Source organism: Pseudorasbora parva, chromosome 6, assembly GCF_024679245.1.
Source record: "Pseudorasbora parva isolate DD20220531a chromosome 6, ASM2467924v1, whole genome shotgun sequence".
Lineage (NCBI taxonomy): Eukaryota > Metazoa > Chordata > Actinopteri > Cypriniformes > Gobionidae > Pseudorasbora > Pseudorasbora parva.
The window spans coordinates 5,182,483-5,199,210 of NC_090177.1; the positions used below are offsets into that span (position 1 = coordinate 5,182,483).

Below are 16,728 nucleotides of genomic sequence, written 5' to 3' on the forward strand. Positions count from 1 at the left end.
CTGCAGCAACTGAATAAACTCAGTGCTATTTTATGCAGTAAGACAAGTGTGTTGATGTAATTTCCACTGAAACAGGAAAACAGCCCACATTGTTGCTATATGATAAATTGAAATTAGCTGATTACATCACCGTTTTCTCCAGAACGACTGTACAGCCGAATCAAATTTTGTTGCAACATTTTCCTGTTTAACACTGTGAAGTTGCTTTGAAATAATCATCATTTTAAAAGAGCTAAATAAATAAAGTTGACTTGATTTGACTATGCAGTCCATGGACTGTTCATTCTCTATAGGCTTAGACATTTTAACGGCTATAACTCTGTGACCAAACCGCCTAGAGGTACCAAACTTGGGTCAAAGTTAGGTCCTCTAACACTTTGGAACGAAGAGTCCCAGAAGCTCGGGACTCTAGGGTCTGAGAGGGACAGAAGGGACCCATCACCAACCCAAAAGACGAGCCACTAGGACTTTTCCTTTTCGAGATTTAGACTGTTTTGTTAAAAAATCCCTTCTAGATAAATGGGAGTTTCTCAGGAGTCAAGATGAGTTGAAGCTCTATAGAGTGCCTCTCATACCACCACCGTACCAAGCTCCTGGGTTCTTCTGGTACCAAGATATAGACACTTCCTGTGCCGCTTTGACTGGCCTTAACTTGAGAGCCAAGCAGAGTTTGAGCTCCAAACTCTGGACAGGTAGGAGGTACCTATGGAACTCCCATAACCCTGGAGTAAGAGCTTGTTTCCTGAGATACAACCAGTCAAATTTCCATCTTGTACCAACTGAGAAATCCCACATCTGATCTATCCGACAGGGCCCCTGTAATCTCTCCGTGGACAGTTAATTTTTAGGCTTATGATGCATAATTAATAGCGGTAATGTACATCATTGTGTTGTTTTGTGTGCCCAGTGTTGTGTACTGTAGGTTTTTACCACATAAAACCACTTTAATTATGAAATATGACCCATTAATGGATCGTCCACAGAAAGCCAACCGGAACTGGTTAAATAAGTTACAGGCGGGACTTCACCATGTGTGATGAAGTTTCCTACAATCCAATGAAAGGTTTCCAAAAATTCATCCGCTCCAAGAAACTAAGTCTGAAACATTATCCCACCTCTGATCTATTCAACAGGGTCCCTGTAAGCAGTCCGTGGACAATTACATTTTAGGATAATGTTGCATAAGTAATACCTGTAATGTACATCATGAGCCCCGTTTCCACCAAAATTACCCGGAACATTTTGTACCGGGAACTTTTTTACAGGAACTTTTCTCCCCCACAGACCTGCAACTGTCTGCGTTTCCACCGCGATAAAGTTCCGTGAAGATTAGGCAAATTAGTCCGGTGATGTAGGACTGCGCGCGACTGCTCCTCCAAGTCAGTGACGGACAGTCATTTTTGTGTGTACCGATCGAAAGATTTAGTGGACTGTTTACATGAGACGTTATCTAAACCGATCTGGTGTTTACATGTGAAGCTTTCAATCGCAATCATTTTGTCACATGCAGTTTGTCTGCCGCATCAAAAATGTCAACGCTGTTTTCTCCAGCAGCTGGAATGTGTTTACTGTAGCCATAGCAACTCTTAACGGCCACCAGGACTAATACAGGATTATATAAGCTATTTATTTGTTGTAAAGTGTAATAATCATCTCAGAAAAAAAAATTCTTCTGTCAGGCGCAGTTAAAGTAAAAACTGCCTGGGGCAATATACGCTGTGTCATTACTCCAACATTATCTTCATAACTTACGAAATAAAAAGTTTACCCCTCAGAAAAATGAGCTTTCCTCTCTTGTCAACCTGAGCGCGGCACGCGCCGTCACGTCATGTAAGGACACACACTTAAAAGTAATCGGTCAGGTCGTTTACATGGTGAAAAATATAGACTGTAAAAAAATGAATAACGAGTATGGAAGAGATTCAAGCTGTGCTGCTTTTGCTGGTTATGTATAGGTTTACTAAAGAGGTTTAATAACGACGGAAAAGAGCACTAATATGCAGATTCAGCAGCATATTCAGAAAGCTTGTAAAGCTAGATTTAAAATGACAATGTATATTATTATCAGCTATTACGGACATTGCTCGTGAGATGGCTGAGACGAACGCGCGCCATCAGACAGAGAGCAAGACTGATATTTACTGAACGCAGAACGAACCTCGCAAAAGACTTTTAAAAATGCCGGTTGAAATAAAATGCTGCATGAGCTAAACCAATCAGCATGTTCAGCTCCTAAGTCCCGCCCTCGAAAGTTCCTGAACTTTGAAAAAGTACTACCTCGCGAGCAGGGCCGTTTGGAGGGGGAAATATTTACCCGGTACTTCATTTAGACCCTGGTTCCTGCAGTCTAAACATACAAAGTACCACCCAAAGTTCCTGGGTAAAGTTCCTGTGGTTGAAACGGGGCTTTGGTGTTGTATGTTGTCCCCTGTGTAGCGTACAGTCGATTTACCACATAAAACCACATTAATTATTAAATATGACCCATTAATAGATCGTCCACAGACAGCCTACAAGGAACCCTGTCGAATAGGTTACGGGCAGGTCTTCACCATGTGTGATGAAGTTTCCTATAATCAGATGATAAGTTTCAGAGAAAAGGTCCCGGAGAGACCCTAGGGCTTTCCTCACCACCCTAAAGGACTACCTGCTGGGACTTTTGTCCAAAAGTCCCTTATGTATAACTGGTGCATCTCAGGAGTCAAGCAGAGTTGGAGCTCCAAACTCTGGGCTTGGAGAGCTCTCATAGGCCCCCTTCTAACCCCACCTGAAGAAGTTAATGCTGATTCTGATAAAAAGATCTCAGAATACACAGTGCATCGCAGTTTGTTGCATATGGAGCTGCATATTCAGGGTGCCCATGCTGACCCTTGTTGAATAAATTAATGAATGAGGCATTTATATAGTGCTTTCATATTTACTACTGTACATCCAAAGAGCTTTACAATCATGTCAGGGTTCTCTCCTCAACCACCACCAGTGTGCCGCTCCACTTGGATGATGCGACCGCAGCCACAGTACAACGGCGCCAGTGCGCTCACCACACACCAGCGAAAGGTGGAGAGGAGAGAGAGAATGATAGAGACAATTCAGTGGATGGGGATTATTAGGAGGCCATGATTGGTAAGGGCCAATCAAGGGAATTTGGCCAGGACACCGGGGTTACACCCCTACTCTTTACGAGAAGTGGCATGGGATTTTTAATGACCACAGAGAGTCGGGACCTCGGTTTAACGTCTCATCCGAAGGACGGTGCTCTTTGACAGTATAGTGTCCCCATCACTATCCTGCGGCGTTTGGACCCACACAGACCACAGGGTGAGCACCCCTGCTGGCCTCACTAAGACCTCTACCAGCAGCTCCTGGTTTTCCCAGTTGGTCTCCCATCCAGGTACTGGCCAGGCTCAGCCCTGCTTAGCTTCAGTGGGAAACCAGTCTTGGGCTACAGGGTGATATGGCTGCTCACCACCGATAGCGCCAACAGTAGGCATGTGAGCATCAGATGGCAGTGCGATGCTTTGGGCAATGTTCTGCCAGGAAACCTGGTTCCTGCCGTCCATGTGGATGCTACTTTGACATGTACCACTTACCTACGCATTGTTGCAGACCATTTACACCCTTTCATGGATGATACGGTATTCCCTGGGGTCTGTGGCCTCTTTCAGCAGGATAATGCGCCTTGCCATAAAGCAAAAATGGTTCAGAAAATGGTTTTAGGAGCACAGCAATAAATTTGAGGTGTTGACTTGGTCTACAAATTCCCCAGATCTGATATACAATCAAGCATTTGTGGGATACTAAACAAACAAGTCCGATCCATAGAGGCCCACCTGACAACTCACAGGACTTAAAGGATCTGCTGCTAACATCTTGGTGCCAGATACCACAGCACACCAAGGGTCTAGTGGAGCCCATGCCTCGACGGATCAGGGCTGTTTTGGCAGCAAAAGGGGAACCAACACAATATTAGGAAGGTGGTCATTATGTTATGCATGATAAGATAATTCAGATAAAAGATCAAGTACATTTTTATCCTGTACAAACCTCTTCACTCAGTTTGTGGTTTCTGTCATCAGCTTTACCTTCTCATTCATCAGCTGATTTCTCTAATGAAACATCAATGTCCAGCATGGACAGATCCGTTCCTTCAGATTTACACCACATCACATCTACCTGTGCTGTCATGATCAACTCCTAAAGAGAAACACAACATGAATAAAAGACCGACATTGGTCAAACTTGCTATACACTTAATTGCTATAAATGTTTGTGTTTCATTTACCCAAGGAGAGAGAGAATCAGCACTAGATTTATTGAGGCTAAATACTAATGAATCTCACTTACTTACCAAACTGACCTTTCTGCTGTGCAAAAAGCACTAGATGCCTTTTATTCTTTTGTGAGCTCTTTCTTTTTTTGTCGTGATTTTACCGGTGGGTCTCCTGTGCTGTACTGAGAATCGACTTTAGATTTTTGACAAAAATTGAATAAATTCAATGAAGACTTAAAAAACATGTTAAAGTGTTTACACACTCAGCACGGATGATTTATCAATCCATATTCACGATTGTGGGGACAAAGCTATGACATCACAGCTGCTGAGAGTAAGAATCCAGGAAACCGATGAACTGGAAGCTCCTGCAAACAACTTTAGTCAGCCAGACGGAAAATAGTGATTACATCTGACATTCACTCAAAGGTAAGTGATGGAGATGGAAGAGCTTGTTCAGTAGTTTTTAACTCTGGAATACTATCAGATTGTTAATGAGCATGTCATTAAACTGGCTATACATTTGGATATCTTTTGTCATGTCACACAACTTCAGAAACAGAAAGAACTGCCTTTTCTTGTTGTGTTGTCTTTAACATACATAAAGAATATTGCTGTATGATCAGTTTTATATCAAGACAGGTTCCTCCAGGAGAGATACCTTTTTCAGCATTTAGATGTTGTTGTTTCTCACGACAGGACAGACATTAATATAAAGTACCTTGTTTTTCTAATAAACAGTGGTTACTAGTTTAACTTGTAGTAAATTATAATTAGCAGGCTCACTGTTTCATAAACTGATCTTATTTTGTTGGCTTTATGAGTGTTCGTATAACATAAAACATGAACAAGGATATAAGCATGCATTTAGTTGAATTCAAGCTTTCTGGGGGAGAAATGCACAAGTTACCTCAAAAGTTAGATCAGTTTACATGACTAAAACTTAAACTGTTCATGATTGATGCATCACGTTAACTTTAACAACTCCAAGCTACACAGCCACAGGTATGACAGCACTTCAGCAGGTAAATTCTTATCGTTCTTGTAAACTGGTCTACCTTGTAGGGTAACTTGTGTATTTTTCAAAAAAAGTTTATGGTCATGTTCTTGTTCATGTTTTATGTCATAAAAACAACAAAATGTAATTTTATGTTTGGAGTTGAAATAATAAAACTCCAAACATAATTGGAGCTTAAGTGGAAAGCAGCACAAGAGTCCCAAACACTTTTCTGACATGTGGCTGCATGAGCTGTGGATGGCAAACATTCAGTGGAATGTGAAATATTCAATGAAATATGTGTGATTTACATGTGACTTGGAAGATATTTTAATAAAATATACAATTAATTTTGAAGGGCTGTCAGTGGAGAAATACTTAAAATATTAAGGGGGGGGGGGGTTGAAATGCTGTTTCATGCATACTGAGCTCTTTACACTGTTAAAGACTTGGATTCCCATCCTAAACATAGACAAAGTTTCAAAAACTAATGTTGGGCGTTTGATGGAGTATTTCTGTGTTAAAAATACTCCTTCCGGTTTCTCACAAGTTTCGGCGAGTTTTTTTCGAGTATGGGTCGACTTGACGTTAATAGAGCGGAAGGTCCTTGTATGGGCCGTACGGGCTCTTCTCCCGGTAGGGTGCGCGCGCGCGTGACTAGAGCGAGAGAGGAAATGCACGCCCATAAACACTCGCTCAGCTGCAGATCCAGTCGTCTGTGAACACTGATGACGCGCCGTGCTCCACTTTATTCCTATGGGTGACGTCGAGCGACTTCAACGCTTCAGCACAGCATTCTGGGAAGGCAGCGCTGCATTTGAACCGATTTGAACGCAGAAATGACGGGAAGCTTCACAACATCGCTTCAGTCGCGTTGCAAAGTGGATTTACACGCCACTGCTGTCACAGGACTTCACCAAATCATACCAAAAGAATTGTGTTTTTGACGGAGCGGTCCCAGAAATAAAAGTTCGGTCCGGCTTTGGAAGCAGCCGGTGAGTAAAACTGTTTCAAATGTCTGTGCTGTCGGCTATCGTCACGTGAGAAAACATCAGTAAACGGCACGATCGCGTGCTTCGCCATTCAAATGCACTAACATTAATCCATTTTTGTTTATAACGTTACACTAGTCTGATGTGCAAAACCATTTTGCTTGCTACTGCTAAGGTTTAGTCGCATACAATAGTCGATAAACCGAATCATGTCCTCATAAACTGCGAGTAAACACACACAAATGTTGACAGGCCACTAAATACAGTCCATACCACAGAGACGGACGTCCTGCTGCTGCTGTTTCTCCTGTTCAATTTATTTCAGCCTCCAAATGATTCTGGATCATATCTGTATTAGCTGAGATCGATAGCCATGGGTTCCTCCACGCTTGAGGACGTCACCGCTTTGTGCGATCGTCATTCTTTAGCTCCGCCCACACGATACGCCTCCAGGCACTCGGTTTTTTTCCGGAAAGACTCGGTACAGCCTATATTTCTTTTATAAATATAATAAAACTAAAGACTTTTTGGAGATATGAAGGATGCAATACTACTCTATAGGTACTCAAGATTGACATGAGATTGACTGAAACTGAGTGTTTCACCCCCACTTTAAGTTCAGCTTACTGTCATCAAAATTGCTCTCTTCTGCCGTGTAGATGATATATTGTCATTACTTATCTTTTCAGTCATGGCATCCTCCAGTGGTCCAGCACTAAATGAGGAGCTCCAGTGCTCCATCTGTCTGGAAGTGTTCACTGATCCAGTCACCACTCCATGTGGACACAACTTCTGCAGATCCTGCCTGAGCCGTTGGTGGACGGACACACAGACCTGCTTTTCTCCACACTGTACAGAAAGACTCAGCAAAAGACCTGATCTCAAGATTAATACAACACTCAGAGATTTTGTGCAACTCTTTAAGAAGAAGCTCAATCTTGGAGAACCTGAGATGTTCTGTGACGTCTGTGGTGAAGGAAAGCAGAAAGCTGTGAAGACCTGCCTGATGTGTCTTCAGCCTCTCTTACTGCGACTCTCATCTGGAGCCTCATCTCAGAGTCCCACGTCTAATGAAACACACACTGATTGCTGTGGAAAATCTGGAGGATTATATATGCCAGAAACACGAGAGACCTCTGGAGCTGTTCTGCAGAGATGATCAGATGTGTGTGTGTGTGTACTGCTATGATGGAGAACACAAGACTCACAATATTGTTCTTATAAAGCAGGAGAGTGAAGAGAAGAAGGTCAAGAGTTACAGACAAAACACTTTAAACACACTTTGAAATGCATCCTGCGTGCTGACAGGTTGAAAATCGTGCCACTTTTTATAACAGCGAAATCCAAAAGTCTTTTATTACATCTGATAAAAGCTGATTTTGTTACCCTCAAAACTGTCAGACATGGACTAAACAATTCAAAACTATAATTTAACTATAAAAACTATAATTTTTAAATACCGTATTTTCCGGACTATAAGTCACTCAGGGGTATAAGTTGCATCAGTCAAAAAATGCATCATGAAGAGGAAAAAAAGTCGCACTGGACTATAAGTGGCATTAGGGCAGAAGCAGAGCGGGAGCCGCGCGCTGTGAATAACGGAGCAGAAGAAAAAGTTTGAAGTGAAAAACTTGTGAATGACTAGCGAAAAGCAGAGGTTACTTTAACTGTAATGAAGAAAACAAAGAAAGCTAACCGCGGACTTAAAGCTGGCCAGAGCTGAAGGAACGAGTCCACAGATGTGCTTGAACAACGCTCTGCCGGGAGAACGCAGTGTGAATCGTTCTCGGCTCGAAAATCGTAGGATTTTCTTTATGGGGATGGCATTTTGTTTGTGTTCAGTCTTTCTCAGTTGTTGTCTTTAAAGGGGTCATATAATGCCATTTTGTACAAGTTAATATGATTCTTCAGTGTCTAAATGAAAACTTTGTAATATACTTTAATTAAAAATTCTCATTAGTATTTTAAGAAAACACTCATTTTACCTGGTCAAAAACAGCTCTGTTTTCAGCAAGCCGTTCTCGTGCATACAGCTTTAAATGCTAATGAGCTTTGCTCACTCCGCCCCTCTGTTCTGCGGGGCGCTTTCACACACACACACACACACACACACACACACACACACACACACACACACATAAGGAGTGTTGCCGTTGACAACAGTAGAGCCGAAAGAATGGCGAGTCTGGAGATCTGTGCAACATGAACCGGTGTCTGACAACTAGACAAGACGACAGCTCCAACGAAATTCAAGAATTAAGGCTAAACAGGACGTTTCTGAATGGTTGGTTAAAATAATGTCACTGATCTGTCTTTATGAACAGGCAGAGTAACGTTAGCGATGAATGCTATGTGATGTTTACATTAGTTCATTGGCAGATTGATGTTACAGCTAATGCCAATAAACGTTTTTTTCTGTAAATTTCGGCTTTTCAGTGATGCTTAACGTTATCAATGCAGTGTAATAACTGTTACAACACGATTTATTTATTTTTTGACAGTAACTTATAAACCATCTACATAATTAGGCTTATGTCAGTTACCACGTCCACATTAACTTTATCACCAGCATACACAGTTTGTAATAACACAATAACCATAACGCGTTGTTCATTATAAACGTGGGATTATGAATAATATTGAGAACGTCATACATAGAAAGCATGCAGTAATGTAACTTACCCACTTTAGCTGCATTCATCCTGAAGCGTGTAACTTTACGCGTTTTAAACTACTCACTGGTGAGAAATGCTTCAAGGTTTGCGCAGACATAAAAACATTGACGAAAACAAAACTCAGCCACTGCGTCTTGAGCGATTCGGATTTAGGAACATCAGAATGACTGCTATGTTCATTATTACACCAAAGATCAGAACACTACAATCGCTTAGACGCCATTCTGCTCCAGCCTATCCACAATGGCAGACTGTGACAGAGCTCGCTCAGGGCGGGTCTAAATTGAAACGCTGCTGTCAATCAACAGTGGTGGGAGGGGTGTTGGGTCGTGTGACGTCACACGGCCGAACGGCTCGATTTGAGACAGGGGAAAACATAAAAGGAGATTTAAAAATAAACACTGGATGGATTTTTATCATTATAGGATGGTTGTGTACAGGCATATTTTTTCTGTTTTAAGTGAACTATTTCAGAGGTAGGCTACAGGAGCAGCATAGATAGAGCGCCCTCTCGTGGCTGTAGACATAAATGTTTATTCTTGTCAGTCAGAATTAATTAAATTTGATATATAAGTCGCACCTGACTATTAGTCGCAGTACCAGCCAAACTATGAAAAAAAGTGTGACTTATAGTCCGGAAAATACGGTTGTTTAAAAAGAAAATAAAAATTACATAAGACTGTCAGAAGAGGGAAAACTAATGTCAGTGTTAAATATGTCTATGCTTTTCTCTGAATGTAGAATCAGCTGTTTCATACACAGACAGATGTGGAGAAGATGATTCAGAGCAGAATGAAGAAGATTGAAGAGAACAAATATGTAAAGGAGAGAAAATGTTGGGCTTTGATCAAAGTAAGTTCATATCCTGTCTCATGGTCGTTTCCAATCCCCTTCTCCCTTATCACTCTAACAATCATATCAAAAAATATAATAATAAAAAAAGTTATGCATCATAACATTTAAATCAAATTATAAAGGTGTTTTTCCCCCCACAAAGCACAAATCTTGGTTTATTGCACTTGAGCTGTATGCCGTTCTATAGGAGTGTTTCAACAGCGGGTGTAACAGAGGCCAGCTAGCAGTTGCTGTGCGAGTAAACCTCACTCCTCTGATCTCAAGAGACGCTCTAGCGACTGACGCTAGAGGTTGCAGCCTTTAGCCTCCTTGTTAGAGCATCTGACTTTCATGCGGACGGAATTCTGACTGAACAACTCGCTCAAGTGTCTTTGCAATGAAAGGCAGAAGGGATACTGGTCTGTAGTTTTCTAAAAGTGCTGGATTCAGAGAGGGTTTCTTAAGCAGTGGGGTTAACCAAGCCTGCTTAAATGCTGTGGGAAAGGTTCCCGTGTGAAGAGAAGTGTTGACAATGTGAGTGAGTGCAGGAGTGATTGAAGAAGAAATGGCCTGAAGGAGGTGAGTGGGTATAGGATCAAGTGGACAGGTAGTAGGGTGATTGGAAAGGATGAGTTTAGAAATATCTGCCTCGGAGAGCAGAGAGAAGGATGGAAGCGTGTTCGTGTTAGTTGTTGAGATGTGCGTGTCAGTTTGTGATGAGGAAAACTGTTTGCTAATGAGAGCTGTTTTGTTTGTGAAAAATGATGCAAAGTCATCAGGTGTAAGAATTGATGAAGGAGGGGGAGGAGGAGGACAAAGGAGAGAGGAGAATGTTTTAAAGAGTTGGCGAGAGTCAGAGTAATTGTTGATTTTGTTGTGGTAGTATGTTGTTTTAGCAGTGGAGACATTTGTAGAGAAAGAAGAGAGAAGAGACTGATAAAAGGTAAGATCAGTATAGTTTTTAGATTTCTGCCATTTCCTCTCTGCCGCCCTGAGTCCAGAGCGATGTTCACGGAGAACATCAGACAGCCAGGGGGCAGATGGGGTGGGGCGGGCTGGTCTGGATGAAAGGGGGCAAAAACTGTCTAAGGAGGATGTTAGAGTGGAGCAAAGTGTCAGTAGCACTGTTAGTGTCCAGTGCTGAGAACTGAGCAGGTGGAGGGAGTGAAGATGAAACCATAGTGGATAGGCAAAAGGGAGAGAGTGAGCGTAGATCACGCCGAAAGGTAATCTGTGTAGGAGTACGTGTTGTATCAGGAGTCAGTATGAGGTTAAGAGTGATGAGAAAGTGGTCTGAGGTGTGTAATGGAGTAACTAAAGTGTTGTCCGTGGAGCAGTTGCGTGTGTAGACGAGGTCTAATTGGTTACCTGATTTGTGAGTAGCCGTAGTAGATACTAACTTAAGGTCAAATTAAGTCAGGTGAAGTCTGTGGCTAGGTGCTTATCCAGATGGATGTTGAAGTCACCAAGCAGAATCAGAGGAGTGCCATCCTCAGGGAAGCTAGAAAGTAACACATCCAACTCCTCCACAAAGTTACCGAGGTGACCTGGAGGACGATAGACCACTACCACATGGATTTTAACAGGGTGAGTAATAGTGATTGAGTGTGATTCAAATGAACTGGCCAATAGAGATGGTAAGGGATCAAATTTCCAATCATTTGAGATAAGCAAACCAGTACCCCCACCCCTCCCAATTGGTCGAGGGGTGAGAGAAAAAGTAAAATTAGTTGCGAGGGCTGCAGGAGTGTCAGTGTCCTCTGGTTTGATCCAGGTCTCAGTTAGGGCCATGAGGCTGAGCTGAGAATGAGTCCCAATAGATGAAATAAAGTCTGCTTTGTTTACAGCAGACTGGCAATTCCAGAGACCAATTGGAATAAAGAGTAAAGTAGCAGAGGATTCATGTAGACTGCACAAATTATTAGGATCACGGCGTCTCGCGCCTACAGAGCATGATTTGCGTGTAGTAGTAATAGTTGAGATTTGAAAGCACATGGTGAATACAGATCAGAGAAACGACCAGATAGAAATAAGAAAACTGAACACAAATAATGAAAAGGAAAACGATACTCAAGTGCCTTGTTGGGGAGTTGCACAGAGAAGAGTTGAAGTCTTTACACTCGTCTGGCTTCACACGAGGGCTGCCGCGGACTATCACTCTATTTATACTCACCTGAGTATCGTTATTGAAAGCAGCTGGGAACGCCCCCAACAAACACTCACTCACAAACGTGGCAATGACCAAACAAAGGCTAACTCCTCCACACACACAGTGAGAATACACCAAAACTACTAATACACACCACTGCACTACACAGATAGCCTAGAAATCTAGACGCACCCTAGCGGCAGCAAATTTAATCTACCCGCGAGTGTCGTCTAGGAACTCTCAATACCCTTCTGAACTGTATTCCCCTAACTCTTGCCAGGCCAATCACATTATGTATAGAGTTGGTAGGCGGGGCCATAATGACGACGGCCGAGTTGCGTTTGCGTGCTTCTAGTAAACACAGAAACTGGCGAACGGCGGTCTTTCGAATCAGCTTTGACCGCGACTCTGGAAGACTTGAGTTAAGCTTATCTCTGAGAAAAGAACAAAGAACGGCACTGAAGTCTTTCTTAAGAAGGGAAGATGTGTTCGGAGTTTTACTGACCGGATACGGCGAATGTTTAATCTGTCAGCGAGCTCTGCTTCACCTTCGTTGCTCTGGTTGGTTGTAGCGCTATCCTATCACGTGCAGAGGGAGTTTGAAAGACAACCGTTTATCCGCCCCTCGGATTGAGCTGTCAATGGTGAGTTTCCAGACCAAACATCTTGATGTCGGTCTGGCTTGTCAGGCTACTACACAGACACACTTATCTAACAAAAAATGAACAAACAATCAAACGAGATAAGTTACAAACACTTACAGAGTAGATGTCTATCAGTCAATCGATGCTTCACCTCCAGCCTAATGCTACAAACAAATGAGGCTTTATATTTCGCTGGCCACACTTATAAACTTTGGGTCATCCTTAATATTTCTCTAATTTATGGAAAGTCTCTATCTTTTATCACTCTTAAGATATAGCCTTTTGAAATTAAGATGTCAAAATCGAACGTTTTAGGAAAAAACCTCTTGCGCCTAAAGGGTTATAAGGGTAGGGGTGAAAAAGCGGTGTCCTGACCAAATTCCATCCATTGGTGTTCCATCCACCAGTCATGGCCTCCTAATAATCCCCATCCATTAAAAGGGCTCAATCACCCTTTAAATTATGTATTTTTTAAACCCTGGTGGGGAAAGAGTGAAGTGACAAGAGGTTAATTGATGAGGAGAGATATTTCATTTTCTGGTGAAGTATTCCTTTAAATAATATGTAAATACATAATGGATTAAACAAATAGATAATCTTTTAACTGTTGTCAGAGGAAAACAGAAAAGGAGAAATCCTCCAGTGTCGAACTCTTCACTGATCTGAACCGTTCCCTTTAGAGAGATCAGTCTGAGGAGCTGAAGATGATGGAGGAACAGCAGAAAGCAGCAGAGAAACAGGCTGAAGATCTCATTAAAGAGCTGGAGCAGGAAATCACTGAGCTGAAGAGGAGAAACACTGAGATAGAGCAGCTCTCACACACTGACGATCATCTCCACATCATACAGGTCTGTTAACATCTGTCTCATCAGTCATCATGTGCAATATTACAGGAGGTGCTATAATCCCCTATGATAACTGTTAGTTTTATATTACTTTTCCCCACTGGGAGTCTATGGCAACCCTACAAACCATACGTAGGAAATAATAACCAATGGGGTGTTTTGGACCAACTCTATAGCCCCACAACCAGCTCAAACATTCATTTTTCAAATGTTTATAACTTTTAAACCTGTAAGGCCGCTTTTTAACTTTTTTATAAATATTGAACACATTTAACAGTCCTCTCACCCCCCTCTCTCTCTCGCTCTCCCTCTCTTTAGATGTACTCATCTCTCTACAGTCTTCCACGCACCAAGAACTGGATTGAGATCAGGATTGACTCTGATTTGAATGTGAAGTCTCTGGTTAGAGCTCTAATAGTACTGAAAGAAACGCAAGATGATACACTACAAGACCAGCTTAGTCAAACTGGTAAGTGAATAGTGTATATCTATTGTGTGTATTGCATAGATATTGCTAGTTAAAATCACATTGACTGATTTTTAAAGAATTTATTTGCAAATTATGGTGAAAAATAACTATTTGGTCAGTAACAAAAGTTAATCTCAATACTTTGTTATATCCCCTTTGTTGGCAATAACAGAGATAAAATGTTTTCTGTAAGTCGCTACAAGGTTTTTACACACTGTTGCTGGTAGTTTGGCCCATTCCTCCCTCAGATCTCCTCTAGAGCAGTGATGTTGTAGGGCCATCATGGTCTCTGGGCAACACAGATTTTCAACTCCCTCCAAAGATTTTCTATGGGCTTGAGATCTGGAGACTGGCTAGGCAACTCCAGGACCTTGAAATGCTTCTTACGAAGCCACTCCTTCGTTGTTCGAGTGGTGTGTTTGGGATCATTGTCATGCTGAAAGACCCATACACGTTTTATCTTCAATGCACTTGCTGATGGAAGGAGGTTTTTTACTCAAAATCTCACCATAGATGGCCCCATTCATTCCTTCAATCCATTCTTTCCTGTACACTTTGCAGAAAAACAGCCCCAAAGCATGATGTCCCCCCTGCACTGCAGGATTTGAGTCCCTGGCGGTGTAGTGTGTTACTTGTTGGTAGCCTTTGTTAGTTTGGTCCCAGCTCTCTGCACTTGGTTTCCCCATGTGGTTCTGGGATTTTTGCTCACCGTTCTTGTGCTCATTTTGACCCCAGAGGGTGAGATCTTGCGTGGAGCCCCAGATCGAGGAAGATTATCAGTGGTCTTCTATTTTCTAATAATTGCTCCCGCAGTTGATTTCTTCACACCAAGCTGCTTACCTATTGCAGAATTAGACTTCCCAGCCTGGTGCAGGTCTACAATTTTGTTTCTGGTGTCCTTTAACAACTCTTTGGTCTTGGACATAGGGGAGTTTGGAGTCTGACTTTTTGAGGTTGTGGACAGGTGTCTTTTATACTGATAATGAGTTAAAACCGATGCCATTAATACAGGTAACGAGTGGAGGACAGAGGAGCCTCTTAAGAAGTAGTTACAGCTCTGTGAGAGCCAGAAATCTTGCTTTTTTTTTGTAGGTGACCAAATGCTTATTTTCCACCATAATTTGCAAATAAATTATTTAAAAATCAGACAATGTGATTTTATAGATTTTTATTTCTTATTCTGTCTCTCATAGTTGAAGTGTACCTATGATGAAAATTACAGGTATCTCTCATCTTTTTAAGTGGGAGAACTTGCACAATTTACCCTTCATGAGAACTGTGAGGGGGTGATTTTTTTTATATAACCCATTCATTTACATCATATAAAGCCTTAAGGTTCTGCATAATTAAGGGCGTCTGCACTATGAGGGACATGGATTGTCGTTTGTCTGCTGTCTGTTAGTCATTGCGTCACCCCAGCTCAACCCCCGTCCCTTCCTCTTTGCCCATTGTCAGTTATCCGGGATGACGCTCTGGCAAGATAGCAATGGCCACCTCGTCTGTACTTTTTATGCTTCAGAACTGCTGTTCAGAATCCTATGGGTGACATCACAGATACTACATCCATTTTTTTTTACAGTCTATGGTATAAACGATCTTTGCCAGTGTTTTTAAAAGAATTTAAGGATACATGGAATACTTACCAACACATGATCATAATTTTTGAGAGAAGTTCTCCGTTTAGGAATTCAACTCAAATGCTATTTGGGAATGATCAACTTTTGCGTATGCCAAGTGACTTATAGATGCAAAAAAAATTCCATTACAATAAAGTTTCCATTGCAGTTTTGTGAAAATGTCCTTTTTCGAAATTGCCTGAACAACCACCTCAAGCGAGCATAAAAACTTGAGTTTTTGCAAATTGTCATGGCTAGTGCTATCCTGAAATTGTTCCTATAAATAATTCTCCATTATATTGTCCTCAGTCTCCACAGGGTTGAAGTTTGTACAGAAGTTTGCAGGTACAGTGTGATTGACACCATTTTCTTCCATATACTTGATAATCTGTATTATATACTGTACATCTGTAAATGTTTGTTCTGAAGTCGATTTATAATGTCTGATCTCTCTCAGTGGATGTGACTCTGGATCCTGATACAGCAAATCCATCTCTCAGCATGTCTTATGATGGAAAATGTGTCTTTCATATAGACATAAAACGGAACGTCCCAGAAAACCCAAAGAGATTTGATAAATGTCTTTGTGTTCTGGCAAAGCAGGGATTCAGTTCAGGGAGATTTTACTATGAGGTGGAGGTAAAGGGAAATACTGATTGGACTTTAGGCGTGGCCAGAGAATCTATTCACAGGAAGGGGGTGATCACAATACATCCAAGTTATGGAGTCTGGGCTGTGTATCTGAGGAATGAGAATGAATTTTTAGCTTGTGATAATTCACTTGTCTCTTTATCTCTGAGAGAGAAACCTGAGAAGGTGGGTGTGTTTGTGGATTGTGAGGAGGGTCTGGTCTCTTTTTATGATGTGGAGTCCAGATCTAATATCTACTCTTTCACTGGTCAAACTTTCAGAGGAAAACTCTATCCATATTTTAGCCCAGGCTGTAATGATAAAGGTAAAAACTCGTACCCAATGATCATCACACCTGTCTCACCTTTAATGGATTAGAATATGTGAATGAAAACTAAAAATTAATTTGCACAAACCAGAATCAAGTAGATTTTACAAACAAAAATATGATAGACAAAATGTGTAAAAGTACAAAAATGAACTGTATATTTGGGACTTTAAGACTTATAAAACATCCAATATAATGAAATATTTGTGAGTTATATGTTGTTTGAAAAAATATATAATCGCTACATTTGAATGTCCAGTGTATCATGAGTCTATATTT

General features: G+C 41.5%; 1 pseudogene; it reads left to right on the forward strand.

The window, feature by feature from the left end:
• Positions 1 to 6,950: 6,950 nt before the first annotated feature.
• LOC137079109 (E3 ubiquitin-protein ligase TRIM39-like) lies at positions 6,951 to 16,499 on the forward strand (annotated as a pseudogene).
• Positions 16,500 to 16,728: the final 229 nt, after the last annotated feature.